Source organism: Rhinopithecus bieti, unplaced genomic scaffold, assembly GCF_001698545.2.
Source record: "Rhinopithecus bieti isolate Rb0 unplaced genomic scaffold, ASM169854v2 scaffold_23748, whole genome shotgun sequence".
In the NCBI taxonomy this organism is placed as follows: domain Eukaryota; kingdom Metazoa; phylum Chordata; class Mammalia; order Primates; family Cercopithecidae; genus Rhinopithecus; species Rhinopithecus bieti.
The window spans coordinates 3,235,043-3,249,509 of record NW_016811596.1 but is presented as its reverse complement, the minus strand read 5'-3'; the positions used below and the strand labels follow the sequence as shown (position 1 = coordinate 3,249,509).

Here is a 14,467-nt window from a genome sequence, read left to right as displayed (position 1 = left end):
GGTAAGCGGGGACTCCGGGCGGCGGCCGGCGGCCGGCGGAAGGGCTGGGCGGCAGGCGTGGGGATGCGGGCAGGACCCTGCGCCCGAGGGGCTCGGGGGCTCGCGTCGTGGCTCCAGGCGCAGATATATGGGCCCTGAGCAGGGAATGTGAGGGCGGGGAGGGCGTACAACGGAAGGGACTAATCTCGCGGTTTCGAGTTGGGAACAAACCTCGCCCCCACCCCCCATCCGTTTCCCTTTCTCAGTGAAGACGGTTTGGGGGCGGGTGGGGAGGCGCGTCCTCGGAGCGCCCTCGCGCTCCCTTTTCGCTCCCCGCACGCGATCCATCGCCTCTCTTCCCCCGAGGCCAGCGATGGCTCCGGTGCGGGCGAGGAGCTGGGAGGGCGGGTCTCCACGCAGGTGTCAGATCCGCTCGGCAGTACTCGGCGCCCCGACGGCTTCTAGGCCGCCGCCCCCCGCCTGTCGCGGGCCGCCGCGCAGGAGGGCCGGGGGCCGGTGCGCGCGGCCGTTTCCTCTGCCAAGCGGGCGGGCGGGCGGCGCTCGGTCTCGGGGAGCGGGGCGGTCTCCGCCGGCGTCGCGCGCGCTGTGTGTAAGCGGGGTCGCGCGCGCGCGCGCGGCAGGCGAGTGAGGGAACGAGGAGCGGCCGGGTGTGAGTGTGTGGGAGTGAGAGTGTGTGGGAGTGGGGGTGAGGGAGAGGCTGACGGGCCGCGAGGCTGTGAGAAACTGGGCGAGTGTGCGAGGACGCCCGGCCTGGCTGCGGGAGCCGCGGTCGGCGGAGGAGAAAGGAGGCGGCTCCCGGTATCCCGACCCCCTCCCCCTCCTCTCCTTCCCCTCACTTCCAGCCGCCCGGCGGCCCGCGCTTCCTCGAAGGCCCCAGCCCGGCTCCGTCGGCCGAGAGCGAGGGAGGAGCCCCCTGAGCCAGGTGAGCGGTACAACCGCTGCTGCCCCCGGGTGTAGAGCAGTGAGGCGAAGGCGCGCCCTCCCGAGTGGGCGAGTTCAGCGGAATGGATCCCTCCACTGGCGGGGGCTGGGCCGGGGAGGGGACGGGGCTAGTGGAGGCCGGTGGTCGCCGCTCCGCGTAGTCGGTGGGGAGCGAGGCGGGGCCCGGCCTTCGCGGGTATGCCGGGAGGCGCCGGCCCGTGGCGTGTGCGTGAGACCGGGCGAGCCGTGTCTTGGGGGCGGCGACCTCGGGCGTGTAAGGAGTATGGTTTCCCCGCCGGCGAGGGGGTGTGGTAACCCCGGGAACGCCGGCTGGAGTCGGACCCGCGGGCTGCTGATGTGTCCTCGGGATTGCGGCGACGACCCCCCCCCCCAACACACCCGCCCCTCATTCCCACAAATTCTGTGGAGCGACCGCGGGAGGAGGATCATGTGTTGCGGTCCCGCAGCTCCTGTTTTCGATTCCACGTTTTCCTCCTTACGTGTAAATTTTAGAGAGTGTGACAGTCATTCCACGTTTTCCTTTGACAGCCCTCTGAATGAGAAGGGGATGACCAAATAATTGCTTATCTAGTTTTGATTCTTTACAAATTTGAGGATGATGTACATATTACGCTCCTCACCCCTCAGCCCCCACCAAAAAAAAAAAAAAGCCCAAACCAGGGTGGAATAATTTCAATCTGCCCTTGATATATCCTTATTTCTGATCACACATTTGTAATTCCACTATTTTATTCCATTTGTGTTTGCGAATAGCGATGGGGTGGTAATTCTGTGAGTGGGGTTATTACACTAACCGTGCTCAATGCAACTGCTATGTGAATTCTTTCAGTATGCTGTCATTTTCCCATTAGTTATATATATTGTTACCACATCTTTGTGGAGTTAGGCTCAACTCTAAATCGGTATAGAAAGTATATGGGCAGCCTACAATGAAGATTTTTCTTTTTTTGTGGACTTGATATGTTCATTATATTTATGGGTGTTCTTTAACCATTTAAATTAAAATGTTTTAAAATCTCATTTTTGTTACTTTCACAATATTGGGTAGCTTAAAGGTCATTTCTTCTATTTTAAAAAATGATTTCTTAAAACCAATTTTCAGAATACTTTTAAGATATTCATTTGGAATAAAACACTCTGAAATTCCAGTCGTGGAGATTTAACACGTATTTCCTAAATTTTAGTATGTAAACCTCTAATTTTAAAAATAATCATAGTTAAATTTCTTTTCCAATGGTTACTGTTTTATTTGGTTACTGTGTCAAAGGGGAGGAGACCTATTTTGTCTTGAGATAATTCTATTTTATTCCTTTCTATCTTAGTTATTGCTGTTAATTTCCTTCTTTCATGTCATTGATTTAGTTGTTAGTTTGGCAACATGGCTGTTGATGTTTTTTATCTTTCTCTGTCTCCCTTTTTTCTCTCTTGTCTTCTCTTACCCCTACCAGGTGCTGGAGTCCGCTTGTCAGGGAGGGGGGCAGTCTGTGATTCTGAGAACAGAGCCAAGAAGGGGAACAGCAAATTCAGTCACATACAATCCTCCACTCAGTCAAGAGCCGCTTTTCTCTTCCTGCCTTGCCCCCCGCAGGGGGTAAGGAACCGAGCATTTAACCTTTAGCCCATTGGCTACCAGCTGAAATGCTACTTATCTCTAGTGGATAGCTTTCTTATTTTGCCCATGTTTCCTTAGCGTCCCTATTTAATATACTTTTGTCAGTAGTAGCATCTAGGAGTAGCAGGGAGAGTAACAAGAAGTTAGCCCCTTCTTTTTTCCCTTCTAATTCAGGCCCCTTTTCCTCTCCAGAGGGAAATTACCAGTAAACTCTTCTAAATCTTCCACCCCTTCTCAGTCATACTGTGAAGAAGCACACTAAAGTGGACATTATTTGACCAGTGAACACGAACCCAGCTTCAGGCATTGGTTTTTTATGGCACATGGAGAAACATCTCTTTTAAAGTATCTCCCAATTACCCTTTTCACAATTTGTATCCACCTAGGATTTGCTGTTGGGGTAAGTCACTAGATGTATTTCTCAAAGCTCCCCTCTCTATGAGCTGAAAGACTGACCAACCATGGACACTGGTAGGGGCTGGGGAAAGGGGACAGAGCAGAGCCAGTTGTTCCACGCTTTGGGAAGCAGGAGTAGCTTTTATCATCTTCCTCTGGGGAGCAGGCCTAGAGACATAAACTGAGTGAAAATGGGTGGAGGAAGAACTTCTATACCCACGAACCACATGTGAAGAGAGAGAACCAAACATAAAGTAAGGAGGGTGAGTTTTACTGTATGTTGCTTGCTGACAGCTGTTTTGGGGGCACTTTAGTGATACACATTCATAGAAAGACTTTGTTTTATGGCAGATTAGTTTACAAAGTATTCTGCAAGTGGGATTAAGTCACAAGCATATGAGAAAAGAGCCTCTAGAAATTGTAATTATGTGGCATGGCGCAGTAGCTCACACCTGTAATCCCAGCACTTTGGGAGGCTGAGGCAGTTGAATCACTTGAGGTCAGGAGTTCGAAACCAGCCTGGCCAACATGGTGAAACCCCCGTCTCTGTGAAAAATATAAAAATTAGGTGGGCATGGTGACGCATGCCTGTAGTCACAGCTACTTGGGAGGCTGAGGCACAAGAATCGCTTGAACCTGGGAGGTGGAGTTTGTGGTGAGGCAAAATTTTACCACTGCACTCCAGCCTGGGCAATAGAGCAAGACTCTATCTCAAAAAAAAAAGGAAAAAGAAAACTGTAATATATTATTAGAATCTGAGGGAAGAGGAGAGAGTGATAGTGAAAAAAGTATTATTTTTAAATGTTAGCTGTGCTGATATGTGTGGTTGTTTCAAGAGAGGTTGAGTAGGGAGATTACGTACAGATGTTGGAAATTGTCTCTTAATTGTCTCTTGGAATTTTCTGCTTGTCATATTAGGGATTGTTAAGAAATAAGATAGTACCTCCAAAAGTATCTATATATAATACATTTTAGATTTATATGCCATACGTATCCGTGTGCATGTTAGATTTGCAGAAAAGCACTGGCTTCATGGTAACTAATGCCAGGGTTTTGTTTTGTTTTTTTTTGTTTTTTTTTTTTGAGACGGGGTCTCGCTCGGTTGCCCGGGCAGGAGTGCGGTGGCCGGATCTCAGCTCCCTGCAAGCTCCGCCTCCCGGGTTCACGCCATTCTCCTGCCTCAGCCTCCCGAGTAGCTGGGACTACAGACGCCCACCACCTCGCCCGGCTAGTTTTTTGCATTTTTTAGTAGAGACGGGGTTTCACCTTGTTAGCCAGGATGATCTCAATCTCCTGACCTCGTGATCCGCCCGTCTCGGCCTCCCAAAGTGCTGGGATTACAGGCTTGAGCCACCGCGCCTGGTCTGCCATGGTATTATTTTTAATGTTTTCTTTTCCAGTGTGTTTTTTTCCCCTCTCAAAATTGGCTTGGAGGACAAAAGCCACAGAGCTAGCCAGCTCTGCTCCTCTAGAGGCTGGTCTGCATGGAACCCATCTGTTTATATCTTTTTTCTTCTTTCTGAAATTATGTTTTTGTTTTTTTCTTCTAACTTTGTTAACAAAGCTAATTATTTCTGGATCAGTTATATGATCAAAATGGGAAGTAAGCACACGCTTGATCTCCTTTTTTTTTTTTTAAGAGAACCCGAAAACAATTAGGAATTTTGGATAGCTACATTTAGATCTTATGGGGGCCGGGTGCAGTGGCTCACACCTGTAATCCCAGCACTTTGGGAGGCCGAGGCAGGTGAATCACTTGAGGTCAGGGGTTTGAGACCAGCCTGGCCAAAATGGCAAAACCCCATCTCTACTAAAAATACAAAAATTAGCCAGATGTGGTGGTGCGTGCCTGTAATCTCAGCTACTCGGGGGGCTGAGGCAGGAGAGTTGCATGAACCCTGGAGGCAGAGGTTGCAGTGAGCTGAGATGGCGCCACTGCACTCAAGTCTGGGTGAAAGAGCAAGACCCCACCTCAAAAAAAAAAAAAAAAAAAAGATCTTATGGGGACTCTCATTTGCCTGGTATTTAATATTAAAATAGCTATGATTTTTTGATACTCTTTTACAGCTTGATAAAGCAGATTATTAAAATATGTTCTATTCCATAACTTCTCAGTGTTACATATCAGATTATGCATTTCCCACTGGGGATAACATCAGGGAATAAAATGGTTATGGGTTCTTTCTTCATGGAGTTTACAGACTAATTTTGGTAATCTCTGTATTTTTTATCTGTCAGTTATCCGAGCCGTGTCTGAAGGAGTCTACTGGATTCTTAGGATATGTGTACTAATTTGTGAATTGATGAGCTGGCAAAACAAAAATCTGCTTAAACATTTACTTGCCTGATTAATTTTAATACCTTTTATTTCAAAAGTGTATATCAAGTTGTGACAAAGAAGGTTCAAACCTGTTCGTTTCTTAAATGTTTTTATTCTGTATTCAACTTCTTACATTTCCTTTTTTTCCTTTTGATACTAGCTTTTGGCTTCATGTTCCTATAAATTTAGAAATAAGATCTCTAAAATGGAATATAGAATTGCTGTATAAGATCAGACCATTTCTTACTGTGCTCTCCAATTTTGAGGAGTATTTGAATTTTTCCTACTTTATCAGAAAACTGTATTTGGAAAAAGTCAGGCAGGTTTGCCCAAATAGCAACCTTGGAATTCTTCCCTGAGGCTTTGGAGTTCTCAGTTGTTAGTTTATTCCTTTGACATGTGATTTAGTTAGCCATATCTATAAAGCCTTGGGCTTGAGAGTAAATGAATAGCTTTCTAACTCCTTTTTCAAAGTAATATCTGGGAAGAAAATTTAGACAGAAGGCCAGACATTTATCATGTTAAATATGAAACTTTGGGACTTTGAACTGTACTGTGCATTAAACCTAGGAACTGTTTTCTGTACCATGTTCCAGAAATAACTTGATATAAGTTTCTTCTGTTAAGTGAAATCATTAGAAATGTTTGGAGGCTGGGCATGATGGCTCATGCCTGTAATCCCAACACTTTGTGGGTGGATCACCTAAGGCCAGGAGTTCGAGACCAGCCTAGCCAACATAGTGAAAACCCATGTCTACTAAAAATACAAAAATTAGCCGGGCGTAGTGGCACATGCCTGTAATCCCAGCTACTTGGGAGGCTGAGGCAGGAGAATTGTTTGAACCCAGGAGGCGGAGGTTGCAGTGAGCCAAGATCGCGCCACTGTGCTCCAGCCTGGGCAACAGAGCGAGACTCCCTCTCAAAAAAAAAAAAAGAGAGAGAGAAATGTCTGGATTCCAGATAAACTTTTTTTTTTTTTTTTTTTTTTTAAAGGCAGGGTTTTGCTTTGTCACTGAAGTAGAGTAGTGTGTGATCATAGCTCACTGCAGCCTTGAACTTCTAGACTCAAGCGAGCACCCTGCCTCAGCCTCCTTAGTGGCTGAGACCATAGGCCTGTGCCAACGTGCCCGGCTAATTTTTTTTTTTTTTTTTTTTCACTTTTTGTAGAGATGAGACCCCACTATGTTGCCCAGGCTAGTGTTGAACTCCTGTCCTCCTACCTCAGCTTCCTAAAGTGTTTATTTTTTGTAGAGATGAGGTCCCACTGTGTTGCCCAGGCTGGTCTCAAACTCCTGGCCTCAAGCAATGCTTTTGCTTCAGACTCCCAGAGTACTAGGATTACAGGCGTGAATCACTGTGCCTGGCCCCTACCACTTTCTAATTGTGACTTTAAACAAGTTATCTAACCTCTCTGCTAAAACAGCGTCACTGCCAAATGAAGACCATAACACACTGCAGAGGGATGGTTGTGAGGATTAAATGATAAAAATAAACCATCTCATATTGTGTTTGGTACATATAATTACTCAGTGTGTGAATTTATTTTCTTTATCCAAATTAGCTTTGATGGTTCTGATTTCTTTGTAGAAAAAGCATAGAGAAATAGAAAATCTTAATTCCAGTCTTGGGTCTATTATTGTGATATCTTGGGCTGGTCTTTCTTTAAATTGGGATAATAGAAACCTGTGTTCCTCACATTATTATATACAGATTAAGTGACAAAATATATGTAGAAAGTATTTTATAGGTCAGATGTGGTGGCTCACACCTGTAATCCCAACACTATGAGAGGCTGAGGCAGGTGGATCATTTGAGGTCAGGAGTTTGAGACCAGCCTGAGCAACATGATGAAACCCTGTCTCTACCAAAAAATACAAAAATTAGCTGGGTGTAACGGTGCGTGCCTGTAGTCCCAGCTACTCAGGAGGCTGAGGTGGGAGAATCACTTGAACCCAGGAGGCGGAGGTTTCAGTCAGCCGAGATCACATCATTGCTCTCCAGCCTAGGTGTTAGAGTAAGACCCCGTCTCAAAAAAAAAAAAAAAAAAAAAAAAAAAATTTGGTAAGGAAAATGGGTTTTATAAACTCACATCACCTAAACATGCATATTTGTTGAACATGCTTTCAATCATGACTTAACCTGTAAAAGAGAAATTGTCTTTATAACAAATAAAACTGTTTAAACATAGACTTTAAGAATTCATCTTATAGCACTGGCAGACCCTAGTTTTTAAAAATAAACCTTAATTATATACTATGATAATGACTTGGGTACAAATGTTAGCACATCTGTTAAATTTTCCCTGAGTCCTAAAAGTCATTCTTCCAGAGGATATGTTACTTAATGAATGCATTAACTCCTGAGCCATGGCCCATGCCTATAATCCCAGCTATTTGGGAGACTGAGGCAGGAGAATTTTGCTTGAGGCCAGGAGTTTGAGACCAGCCTGGGCAACAGTGAGAACCTGCCTCTAAAAGAGGAAAAAATTAATGGGACATGGTGGTACATACCTGTAGTGTCAGCTACTTAGGAGGCTGAGGTGGGAGGATTATTTGAGCCCAAGATTGGAGGCTGCAATTGTGTTACTGCAGGCTTGGTGCAGAGCAAGACCTTATCTCTAAAACACACACACACACACACACACACACACACACACACAAACACACAAACCATTTGAACTCAGAGTTTACTAAATAGGTAAGTGTTTGGGGTATATATTCCAAGCAACAGGAAACATGAAAGAGTATAATGTGTTTAGAAAATTGGAAGTGACAGAGGGCACAAGATTTATTTGGAGGCTTTTATAGTAGTCCAAGTGTCTTAAGTTGAATATACTGGAGATAAGAGTAAAATGGGCCAGGCATGGTGGCTCATACCTGTAATCCTAGCACTTTGGGAGGCCAAGGCAGGAGGATCACTTGCGGTCAGGAGTTCGAGACCAGCCTTGCCAACATGGCAAAACCCAGTCTCTATTAAAAATACAAAAATTAGCTGGGTGTGGTGGCACACGCCTGTAGTCCCAGCTAATCAGGAGGCTGAGGCAGGAGGATTGCTTGAATCTGGGAGGCGGAGGTTGCAGTGAGCCAGGATCACGTCACTGTCCTCCAGCCTAGGTGACAGACTGCATCTCAAAAAAAGTAAAGCGCAGGTGATTTTAATATTTATTTATTTATTTGAGACGGAGTCTCCCTCTGTCGCCCGGGCTGGAGTGCAGTGGCCGGATCTCAGCTCACTGCAAGCTCCGCCTCCCGGGTTTACGCCATTCTCCTGCCTCAGCCTCCCGAGTAGCTGGGACTACAGGCGCCCGCCACCTCGCCCGGCTAGATTTTATATTTTTTAGTAGAGACGGGGTTTCACCGTGTTAGCCAGGATGGTCTCGATCTCCTGACCTCGTGATCCGCCTGTTTCAGCCTCCCAAAGTGCTGGGATTACAGGCTTGAGCCACCGTGCCCGGCCGATTTTAATATTTAGAAGATAGAATTAACTTTGTGTAAACAGTGAAAGAAGGATGGAAATAAAAATTGATGCCCAGTTTTCTAAATTGAGTGCCTTAATAAGAATAGGTATATCAGTCAGGGTTCTCCAGAGAAATAGACTCAATCAGATATAGATATAGATATATATATATATCTATATCTATATCTATATATATGTATATATATGTATTTTTAAAAATTGTAAATGTATTTTAAGCGGTTGGTTCATATGATTGCGGAGTTGCTAAATTCACAATCTCTAGAGTAAGCAGCAGTCTATAAACTCGGACAGGGCTTGATGTTGCAGTCTTGGGTCTGAAATTTTTGGGCAGACCAGCAAACTGGCAACTCGGGTAGCATTTCTGTGAGTCTTTCTATAAGTCCTGAGTCTTGAGGAAGAGTTCCTCCTCAGTTTTTGCTTTTTAGCAAGACCTTCAACTGATTGGATGTACCCCTCCACATTATGAAGGGTAATTTCCTTTACTTAAGGTCAGCTGATTAGATGCTAATCAATATGCAAAATACCTTCAGCAATGTGTAGACTATTTTTTGCCCAAATAGCTTGGAACCATTGCCTCACCAGGTTGACAAAATTTAATGATCACAATGGGGAATATAGGTGCTGAAACATTTCTGTGAATAAAAATACATTCTCTGTTTTGTTTTTTGTTTTTGAGATGGAGTTTTGCCCTTGTCACCCACGCTGGAGAGCAGTGGTGCAATCTCAGCTCACTGCAACCTTGCCTTCTGGGTTCAAGTGACTCCCCTTCCTCAGCCTCCCAAGTAGGTGGGATTACAGGAGCCCACCACCATGTCTAGCTAATTTTTGTATTTTTAGTAGAGACGGCATTTCACCAGGTTGGCCAGGCTGGTCTCGAACTCCTGACCTCAGGTGATCTACCCACCTCGGCCTCCCAAAGTGCTGAGATTACAAGCGTGAGCCACCGTGCCTGGCTTTTTTTTTTTGGACTGAGTTTCACTCCTGTCGCCCAGGCTGGAGTGCAATGGCACAATCTTGGTTCACTGCAGCGTCACCCTCCTGAGTAGCTGGGACTACAGGTGTGCACCACTACGTCCAGCTAATTTTTTTGTATTTTTAATAGAGACAGGGTTTCACCATTTTGGCCAGGCTGGTCTCAAACTCCTGACCTCAGGTGATCTTGCCCACCTCAGCCTTCCAAAGTGCTGGTATTACAGGCGTGAACCACCGTGCCCGTCTTTAACATGCTCAACTGAGGCAACAGTGGGTGGCGTTTAGTTAGGGATGCCCAGAAGGCCCATTGAAATGGATTCTGAAATTTAGTCGAGAAACAAATAACTAGTGGGTCAGTGGTTCCAAAATAACAAAGTTGAAACCTGGCTTTGGATGACATTTCTAGAAAGTGGAAAGCAGAGTTTAAGAATGAAAGTCGGAGGATCATGTACAGAAGGAGAGATGTCAGGAGGAAAGTCATAGAAAAAGAGACTTGACAGCGTACCTAAAATTTAATGAGAGAGCATGGAAAAAACACCATTCAGTGTGCTTTTTCCTGTTCTTTCAGCAACACCAATCAACACAGACAGAAGATCCATTGATGGAGATTTCTCCTCACCAACAATCATTTCTGCTACGGACCCCAGCTAGGTGTCCTTTAATTCATTTCTGACACTCTCCCACAGGTTGAGTGCGCCCACAGGTTAACTGCTCAGTCCCCAAAATTACCCCCTACCATGCCCCCCACCAGTATAGGCCTCTGGACTTCAGCCAGAAGGCTGACTGGCTTTAAGTTGGAGTTCCCACCAACCCTGTCTTTGGGTTTAATTTGCTAGAGCAGTTTACATAACTAAGGGAAACGTGTTTACATGTATATTATAAAGCATACAGATGAAAAGGTGCATAGGGCAAGGTATGGAAGAGGGCGTGGAGCTTCTATGCCCTTCCTAAGTGTGTCACCCTCCAGAATCTGCTATGTGTTCAGTTATCTGGAAGCATTTTGAGCCCAATCCTTTTGGATTTTTTTTGGAGACTTCATTACGTAGGCATGATGCATTAAACCACTGGCCACTGGTGATCAACTTGACTGTCAGCCCATCTCCTCTCTCCAGAGGTTAGGGGATGAGACTGAAGGTTCCAACCCTCTAATCATGACTCGGTCTTTCTGGTGACCAGCCCCCATACTAAAGCTGCCTAGGGGCTGCCAGCCATCAATCAATTATTAGCATACAGAAAGACATCATTTTGGAGATTCTTATGATTTTAGGAGTTGTATGCCAGGAAACAGGGTTGAAGACCAAATACATGCTTTGTAATACCACGTTTTTGAGAGACACAAATTTGTTATTTTTTTCCACAAACCTGATTCAGCTCCTGTGATTCCTATCCAAGAGTGGATAGTGTTGAAAACAAGTTTTGAGTAGTATAATTTTTTATCCTATGTACAGTCTTTCCTGAAGCACGTCTGTATTAACTGACAAACGGAATAAATGCTATTAAAGTTCTATTGTGTGTTACAAAAGACTTCTATACAGATTGTATTGTGTGTTACAAAAGACTTCTATAGAGATGCTATTGTGTGTTACAATAGAGTTCTAGTACAGATTCTATTTTATATTAAGTGTATGTATTTTTTCCGTTTAGCTTTATTTTTCTTCAGTATTGGAATTTTGAGCTCATATGTTAAATAGATTTTCTTAGTAGTAAGAGGTACCTTATATCTTCAGATGGTAGGTTGTGATTTTTTTGCTTTTTCTGTGCAAAAGAAATACCTTGGGAAAGGGCTCAAGAAAGATGAGAGGGAGAGAAATTACTTTGATTTTAACTTTTTTCTCTTATTCTATGATGTAATACAAATCTGTTATGCTTCATTTGTCTCGTGTTGACACAACCTGTTGAATAGGTTGACCATCCTTTTAGAAACTCTCAATATTTGTAAGTATTTTGAGATTTTGGCTCGATAACATTGATTTTCCTTTGTTCATTAAGGAAATTTGATCTAAGTTTTAGATCCCAGAATGTTTGACCTGAAAAAACTTTTAAAGTAGAAAATATTCCTTGGATTTGTCTAATATGGAACTAAAGTTGGGAGAAACTAAGTGGTCTTTCTAAACTATTACCTTAGAAAAAATTTAGGAAATCTTAAGCAGTGAAACAAATGTCTGTTTATTTCCTATTTCAGAAGATGAATGAAGCATTTTAAGATTCCCATTTGATTAGTTTTGCCTGAGTATTCCAAGATGCAGTGCTGATTTTTATTGGCATGCTGATCCAGAAGTTTGCGTGGGAAAACTGTATCAAAAACAAATTCTCGTGGTAGAATTTCTCTTTATTTCAAAAAAGGTACTTTTTTCAGTAGTATTTATTTGGCGTCCGATATTTATACATTGTTTTTCTTGATATACTGGAGGAAATAAAGAGAGGATGGGATTGGTTGTCCTGAGCTTACATTCTAAGAGGGGAAATACTGTATGGTACTCATCTATATGTGGACATTTGTAAGCGCTGCATTTATGTTTTGCTACTGGAGAATATTTTCTTACAGTTACCTTATTGAGTAAACAAGTTTACTCCTTTAAACTACTAGGAAAAAAGTAACCATTTTATTTTATAGAGGACTCTAGTGTCATTTAAAATAGTGAATATTATCTGAATTTTAAGATTCTGGATCATTAGCAGGACTGTCATTGGTGCACTTTTGAGCTCCTGTGCTATTTAGATTTACTGGAATCTTGTTGACTTCTGTCAGCATTTCTGTTTTTTTCTGTTTTTCTTTTTTCTTTTCATCAGCAAATGGGAAAAATAGAAAAGTAGATGTTTTAAAATTCTATTAAGAAGAAGAAACAGCTGTGCCCAAGGCTAGGTGCGAACCATTGAGGGGCAGAAGCAGGCAGGCACGCCTGGAGCCTCTACCTTTGGGATTGAAGTCTTCACCCAACATTTCTGGCATCTCAGATGTGAATCCAGTTGGAGCAACCCTAAGAAGGCAAGCAGCTATTGCTGCAGCAGCCCTTGGGGAGGCCCCATCGCTTGGGCACGGAGGAAGGCTAGCCGCATGTCCTCCTGTGGGAATGGGAGTGTACCACTGGACAGGTTTCACTTTCCCTGGTTTCACTTTCTGTGGTTTCAGTTACGCCCTGACACAGTACAATAGGATATTTTGAGAGTGGGGGAGACACCGCGTTCATGTAACTTTTATCGTAGTATATTGTTATAATTGTTCTATTTTATTATTGTTAATCTCTTACTGTACCTAATATACAAATTACAGATATGTATGTTAAGGAAAAAACATATATATGGTGCAGTACTAGCTGCAATTTCAGGCATCCACTGGGGGTCTTGGAATTATCCCCTGTGGATTTGGAGGGACTACTGTACAGGTAATCAGAGGTTTAATGTAGAAAGTATGTTTTTTGTTTTGAGATGGAGCTCTGTTTCTCAGGCTGGAGTACAGTGGCATGGTCTGGACTCACTGCAGCTTCAAGGAATTCTCCTGCCTCAGCCACCTGAGTAGCTGGGATTACAAGCACGCACCACCACACCTGGCAATTTTTTTTTTTTTTTGTATTTTTAGTAGAGATAGAGTCTTAATCATATCAGCCAGGCTGGTCTTGAACTCCTGACCTCAAGTGATCTGCCCACCTCAGCCTCCTAAAATGAGCTACTGCTCCCCACCAGTTTCTTTCTTTCTTATTTTTTGAGATGGAGTTTTGGTGTTGCCCAGCACCATCTCTGCTCACTACAACCTCTGCCTCCTGGGTTCAAGCAATTATCCTGCCTCAGCCTCCAGAGTAGCTGGGATTATAGGCATGCGCTGCCATACCTGACTAATTTTTGTATTTTTAGTAGAGACAGGGTTTTGCCATATTGGCCAGGCTGGTCTCAAACTCCTGACTACAAATGATCCGCCCACCTCAGCCTCTCAAAGTTCTGGGGTTACAGGCAGGAGCCATCATACCTGGCCTAGAAAAACATGTTGACTGGAAGCTTTGTGGCTCTTCAGAGGGGAATATTATTATTTTCTGATTTCAGAATCATTGTAGCCCATGTAATTTCTGACTACTGATGTATCAGCAGCAGAACATTTCTGCTTCCGAATTGCTAGTGACTGTAACCTTCCATTCCTCACTGCTATTGGGGCAGCAACTGCCACACTCAGGTGAAAACCACCGTACAATGAAATTAATCATCATTTGGCAGGGCATGGTGGCTCACAGACGTAACCCCAGCACTTTGGGAGGCCAAAGTGGGAGGATTGGTTGAAGCCAGGAGTTTGAGATCAGTCCGGGTAACGTAGTGAAACCACATCTTTACCAAAAAAAATAAAATAAAAAATTAGAGACTGGGCCTGTTGGCTCACACCTATAATTCCATCACTTTGGGCAACACGGCAAAACCCCTATCTACTGAAAAGAGAAAAGTACAAAAATTAGCTGGGCATGGTGGTGGGCATCTGTAATCCCAGCTACTCTGGAGGCTGAGGCAGGAGAATTGCTTGAACCCGGGAGACAGAAGTTCCAGTGAGCCAAGATTGCACCACTGCGCTCCAGCCTGGGTGGCAGAGCGAGACTCCATCTCGAGGAAAAAAAAAAAGAGTTAGCCTGAAATGATTTCCTCCTGTCGTCTCAGCTGCTTGGGAGGCAGAGGAGACAGGTGGATCACTTAAGTCCAGGAGTTTGAGGTTGCAGTGAGCCGTGAGCTGTGATTGCACCACTGCACTCCAGCCTGGGTGACTGAAACCCTGT

General features: G+C 44.3%; 1 protein-coding gene across 9 annotated transcripts in view; it reads left to right on the top strand.

Annotated features, from left to right (window-relative positions):
- Positions 1-520: 520 nt before the first annotated feature.
- Positions 521-14,467, top strand: part of RIMKLB (ribosomal modification protein rimK like family member B) — a 93,521-nt gene continuing 79,574 nt past the window's right edge. For 6 of the 9 annotated variants that reach the window (XR_001889644.1, XR_001889642.1, XR_001889645.1 and 3 more), the window contains exon 1: positions 527-922. The gene's annotated coding sequence lies outside the window, so the exon portion shown is untranslated. Of the gene's footprint in view, positions 923-2,390; positions 3,214-14,467 lie in introns of all 9 variants that reach the window. The other 3 variants (XM_017894281.1, XM_017894280.1, XM_017894279.1) reach the window with 2 other exon arrangements.